Raw genomic sequence first — 6,996 nt, forward strand, 5'->3', positions numbered from 1 at the left:
AACCATTAAAATTGAAAAACCTAAGGTAGTTCCAGTAAGATTTGTTGCAGAATCAAAGACTCAGGACAAATCAAAGACTGATACACCAAAACAAGTTAATATTGGTTTGATGACTCAGAAACAACTTAAGCATAAACTCAAGGAGGTTAAGAAAGAAAACAGGATTAAGGAACCTAGGAAAAATAGGAATGGAAAGGTTGGAATAAACAAAAGCAACTATTACATGCCTGTTCCAAATGCTCCTAGGAAAACTTGTCATAACTGTGGTAATCCTAATCATCTTGCTTCTTTTTGCAGGAAAAATAAGGACATAAATGCTATGTCTCCAAAATCAGAAGTTAAGACTAGGAATACTAGATTTAGACCAGAGAATCCCTGTTTTCATTGTGGTAGTTTATGGCATTCCATTTACACTTGTAAGGAATACCATAGTTTATATTATGATTATTATGAATTAAAACCTTCTTTGAGGAAAAAGATTGATTCTCCTAGTTCAGCATCTGTTAAAAAGTCTGTTAGCACAAACTCTGATATAAACTCTGATAAATCTTCCGCTGCTAGTGTTAACAAACTTAACAAGAACAAAGGATCCAAGCAAGTCTGGGTCCTTAAAACTAATCATTAGTTGTGTATGTGATTGCAGGGCAACAGGAAAAACATCCTAGTTCTGGACAGTGGATGCTCAGGACATATGACAGGAAATAAAGCCCTGCTATCAGACTTTGTGGAGAAGGCTGGCCCAAATGTTTCTTATGGAGATGGCAACATAGGGAAAACTTTGGGATATGGCAATATCAATCTTGGAAATGTCATCATTCAATCTGTAGCTCTTGTCTCAGGACTTAAGCACAATCTGCTGAGCATAAGTCAAATCTGTGACAGAGGCTATCATGTCAATTTCCTAGAAGAACACTGTGAGGTTATTAGCAAAAGAACTGGAAAAATTGTTCTGAAAGGATACAGACATGGAAACATCTATGAAGCTAAGCTATCTTTAAACTCTGAAAGCTCTGCAATCTGTCTACTTGGCAGAGCTAGTGTTAGGTCCAGATATGATTGTAGAAGGGGGGGTTGAATACAATCAGTACCAAATCGTCGCGGAAGTGAATCTGATTGAATATGATTTGTTAATCAGATTATAATTAATTAATATAACAATGTTTGAAGTCGTTATATAATTAAAATGGTTCAGTTTTAATGTCCACTAAAGTTCGTAGAATAAATTCGACAGGGTATATTCTAGATTTAGTGATTAAAACAACCGGGTTATCAAAGCACAGAAAACTGTGGATATAACGATCAAGCAAGTTACGAACAACTTGAAAGCTTTACAAATGCTTTGATTACAAAGTGAATGAACACTAAAAATGAAGGATGCAATGCCATATTTATAGGCAAAGCATTTGTACTTGTAAGACAATTGAAAGACAAGACAATTGTAAGTAGCAAAGACAAAGTGGAAGGGGCAAGACAATTTTAGATTGCCTTGCAAGCACAAGACACAGCAGAAAGACAATTATAGAGCTAGCAAGACAATTTAGAGCTCGGTCAGACAATTATATTGTCTTGGCAGTGTTGTTCTCTCGGCCAGACAATCCAATTGTCTTGGCAGTGCACCTTCGGTCAGACAATCAAATATTGTCTTGAAAGACTCAGGAATTGTCTTGCAGGCATTCCCTCGGTCAGACAATCTATTGTCTTGCAGGCAATGCAACTTCGGTCAGACAATGTATTGTCTTGCAGGCAATGCAACTTCGGTCAGACAATTCCTAATTGTCTTGGCAGAATTGTTCTTTCGGCCAGACAATCAAGGATTGTCTTGGCAAAGCATATTCGGGCAGACAATCTTGATTGTCTTGCAGAGCTGAAATATTCGGTAAGACAATCTTGATTGTCTTGCTGAACTTGAGTGGATGATGATTGTAATTGTAGATTATATTTAAATAGAAAATTATCCACTTAATTAATTTAATCATATAAATTCATAAATTAAATTAATTCGAGAGTGAATTAATTTAACAAATAAATTACATAATTAATTTAATTAATTTGAGAAGTGAAATAATAATCTATTAAATATTTAATCATCTATTCATCAGTAGAATTGCTTTGCGTCTTCTTTAAACATTAATAACTTCGTCTTGATCAGTCGAACGAACGAACCACCAACTCTGCTTGACTTCAAATATTCAATTTGAATAACTGATACACAGATGTACTGTCTGGTTCATCTGTATCTAGTTAAATCAAATATTCTTTGTCAAATAAACATTAAGAAATTGATTTGTTCGTCGAGTCTTCGTCTTGTAAGTACTTCTTCATTAAATGGAATCTTCTGATAAAATAAAGTATAGAAACTTTATATCTTCTGAACTCCTGGACGTGCCACAAAAGATTATTTGTGCACTGAGGCTTGAACATATTAATGAACTTCTTTCAGTGGTGTGCAGCAGCATCCTGGAATTTATCTGACATATAATTCCCATAAATCATTTGACGTTCTTCGTACGGATTCCGTTGACTTGCTATTTACTGAGCTTTCTTATCTGAGTTGAGTTGTACCTCTTTAAATACAAATAGGCTGAACATATGCCTTTCAATCTCCCCCTATTTGTTTGTTAACATAACATGCAAATTTCCTAGAGGATAACTCAACTAACAGATAAGACAACGATTTAAACAAAGGAATGTAAATAGCAAAAGTTTATGGCTTGCATTAAACATTAAACCATGATCGTAAATAGATTACAAAAGGATGTTCTTTGAACATATCTAACAAAATATCCTAATCAATCTATTCACTCAGAACGAGTGACTTCTCCTTCTTCAGCATCTGAACAGTGAATAATTGGAGTAGAAGGCTCATTCTGAGTAGGCTCTTCAGCTGCAGTGGATTCTCCACGCTTCTTTCTTTCACGAGCCAAAGAGAGATAATATTGAACCTCTATATCCACAGGGTCTTCGATGAAATCTGCTGGCTGAGATTGGTTGATATACTTCATCTTCCTGAAGTATTGTTGAATGTTTCTCCTTATGCAGTAGTTTACAATCTCAGTATCAGCATCAGCTTTGGCCTTAGTAGCGAAGCCCTTGGTACGTAGAATTGTAGATACAAGAACCAACTGACTCACATCATACTTAAGAAGATGTTGGTGGTCCAGGTAGAAGGTTCCAAATTTTCTCTCGTGAATGAACTTGACACAGTAAGGCTTTCTGACAACTTGTGGACTGTTATGAATAGCACAATCCATAAGTCTGTCACGAAGGAGTTCATTCAGATTCGAGCTGCGTCTGATCTTGTTACGAATCACCCAGATTTCAGTTAGAGATAGAAACTTGAATAAATCAATTGAAACCCTGAATGTTCCGTTTCTCTGAGTAGAAATAATGATCTCCCATTCATTGAGAAGATTCTTGACACCAATAGTTATGTATTCTAACTCGAGAGCAAGAGCACGCATAAACATATCTTCATTAGGGTTAGCCTCTCTCAGGTCATAAATGAAGGATTTGAATTTACCATCATTGAAAGGTTCCCTTTGAGGTCCAGAGAGAATTTGTCTTGCAATATCCCAGCTTTCACCAACTTTCCTGGAGATATCCTCTCTCTTTTCCTTGCACTTAGCATCCCACAGTTTCTGTTTCTCCAGCTTGACCAACTCATCAGTTGTCCTCTTCTCATCCACCAGTTTCTGCAGTTCCTGAAGCTTTGCTTTGCTAGCTTCATGTTGAGCTTTAAACATCTTGACCTTTTCCATGTGCTCAGGATCTACAGACTGATCTTCATTGAAAAGAAAGCCTTCCTCGAAACGACCTTCTTCCTCAGCTTCAAAATAAGCAGAGTCAAATGCATCATCATCATCAACATCTTCAGGAATGTTGTCATAATCCTGATTAGTGAAGATGTTCTCAGTTTCAGGCATTTTGCCTTTGGATTTGCTAGCTGCAGAAGAATCCTTTTCACTTGCTCCTTCTCCACCCTTATCACTCCTATCAGTATCACCACCCTTGTCACCACCCTTATCACCCCTGTCAGCAGCACCAGCATTGCTGTCATCCTTATCTTTGTCATCCTTATCCTTCTCCCCCTTAGTTGAGGGATCCTCTGGAGTAGACTGAGATGTTGACGGGTTGATCTTTAAGTGTTGAACAACTTGAGCCAAAGTTTGCTCCAAGTTGTCAAGCTTCGTCAGACAGAGCTCCTGAGTTGTATCAAATTTGTCCATCCTAGAGTGAATACCCTTGACATGAGCATCTAATACCTGTTTGAGGGAAGAGAATGAAGGATCAACAACCTTTTCTTGTAGAGTCACCAACTCTCCACTTCTGAATCTTGCATTCTCAGCATTCAACCTTTCTATCTCAGCCCTCAGAGCAGCCATTTGTTCCTGTAGCAGATCTGTGTTGGTGTGTGCACTCACCTCACGAACACTCAAAAATTTTTCACTATCCTCTCGTGCATGTGTTTCGCTCGGTGTTTGCCTGATTTCACTCGTGTTTGTCACACCGTCACCAGTACCTGTATATACAACCATAGTTCCCTGAGATGGAACTGTAGGAGGTGAAGAAACAAATTGTCCTCCGAATGCCTGTGAAGGCGGATGTACTTGCAGGTTGCCAAGTAGATCCTGATCCAAAAAGAAAGAGTGATCAGAAAGATTTTCATATAACATGTTTTGAAATTCTGTGCTCTCTCTAAGTGAAGAATCAAAAGACACAGGTTCAGTGTTTACTAGCGTGAGCGCTAGTTGTGTGCTTGACTCTTTACAGGTTACCGCGGTCGGACGGCCAATTTCAATAAATGCATTCTGTGGAGAGAATGAATCTAGAGACTGTATATTTACCGTTTCAGTGTCCAAATCCTTTTGGGAGGAAATGGATGCAGCTGCAGTTGTCTCCGGTTCTGCCACCCTTTGCTTCTTATGAGACAGAGCTGCGGGTTCTCTCAGAATAGCACTACCACTCCGTTTCCGGGCTACCTTTCGAACAACTGGTGTATGAGTAGTGTCGGTTGATGTGTTTGACGAAGAATCAGTTGTTGAAACGAAAACGTCAGCTTGGTTATGAACCTGGGTGTTTACAGGTTCAATGCTGGGAGTCTGGAAATCAAATCCAATATCACAATCAAAATCTGCAATATCAATATTAAAGGTATCAGTGAGATTAGAAAGTACCTGAGCTACCTGTAAATCTGTCCTGAAGTCCTGTAGCTCTGGATTGATAGCAGAATCAGCAGGCAGAGGCTGAGAGGTAGATTGTGGTGGAGGAATGGTATGTGGATGTGTAGGTGAAGGTATTGGTTCAGATTGAGAGGGAAGAATGGAGGCTTGTTGGTCTGGGAAGAAGTTGTATTGTGGAGGGGATTGATGTTGAGATTGGTGAGGAGAATTGTAATCAGACTGGTGAGGTGATTGTTGTGGTGAATTGTAAGGAGGGTTGTAGGGAGAGTAATGTGAGGATTGGCTGGATGATTGGTAGTCTTGGAGAAGTTGAAGTGGTTGATTGATACGTGGAGGTGATTGTTGTTGTTCTGGATTAGCTACTTGTTGTTGTTGTTGTGGTTGATATTGTTGCTGTTGTAGTGGTTCTGGAACTTGTACAGGCTGAAAAGGAACGCTGAATTGCTCGAGCATGAATGGAGTCACCACCAGTGGTACATTGTCATGCTTTTTCTTGTTGACCAGCCTAGTTTGGATCTTGGCACAAGTCCTCTGAATAGGAACAACAGGAGAATCGACGTACATGTGCCTATCATCAGCATTCATCTTATCATTCATAAACAACATCAGGAATCTGGGGTAGAAGCATTCAACTTTGTCATTCCTCTGAATTGATCTCTGTGTAACAGACCCCATTTTTCTGATAATCTCCCTTAGCAATATCTTCCCAAAATTGATTCGACGGTTATAAGCTATGCTGAATCCAAATATTTGCAGCATTGAAGATATATTCCCAAAGTTCTTTCTATTTGTGGGAGCAAACACCTTGGCAAGGGTGTCAAAGAACACATCCCATTCAGCTTTCAGATTTCCCTTTGACATCTTCGGGAGAAAAATCTGACCCTGATAGTGAATATCCTGAAAGAACTGTCTCAATTCATCCTCTGAGGGATCTGGCTCAAAATTGTCCCTTGGAAGTCCTAAGATGCGGTTCACATCATCGACAGTGATTACAATACGTTTCCTATTAGGAAGATCCCCTATGATCTTGTAATTCTCCAGAGTTGTAGAATTGACAGCATTTGAGTAGAAGTCAAAAAGAGGTTGCAGCTTAATCGGAATATCTGCAGTCATTGCCGTACTGACTAAACTCTGTCTCGAAAGGAATCTGACCCAAGTCCGGAATCTATCAGAGCAGTCATCAGGGTTAAGGCTGGCACAGTAGTTAGTCTCAGCAACCACGAATTCTCCGGCCATTTTTAATAATTAAAAAATTGAATTAAGCGAGAATTTTTCAAATTAAATGTGAATTCTCAAATGTCTCGCAAATTTCAACTATTAATTAAAGCTTAATTAATTAATTAATAATTCGAAATATTAAAATAATATCGAATTAAAAGTTAATTAATTTGAATGGCACTAATCGAATAACTCCACAAAGCTAGATGTCCAAACAAGTCCTCAAGATCAAAAACCCCAATCTTAGAGAACTCAAGCCAAACGCGCCCTTAAATCCAAAAGCCCCAATTTCAAATGAAGAACCCTAAAATCGAAATCCAAGCTACCGGTTTACAGGAATCAAGAGCAAACGTTCCTCACAAATCGATGAACCCAGATTTTAAGCAAGAAAACGCACAAATCACACCAAATCAGTCCAAAATTTCGGCAGAGTTTCGACTTGATCAAGTCGAAAACGAGTAACCAAGCAAGCAATCGAAGCTTGAAACACGAAACCGAGCAAGTTTTTTATCTCTAAAACTTGAAAAACGAGGTCGAGTGTGTGTATATGCAGTTGTGTGTATATGCAGTTGTTGGAGAAGATGAAGTGGAGGCAAGA

This window comes from Daucus carota, chromosome 9, assembly GCF_001625215.2.
Source record: "Daucus carota subsp. sativus chromosome 9, DH1 v3.0, whole genome shotgun sequence".
Lineage (NCBI taxonomy): Eukaryota > Viridiplantae > Streptophyta > Magnoliopsida > Apiales > Apiaceae > Daucus > Daucus carota.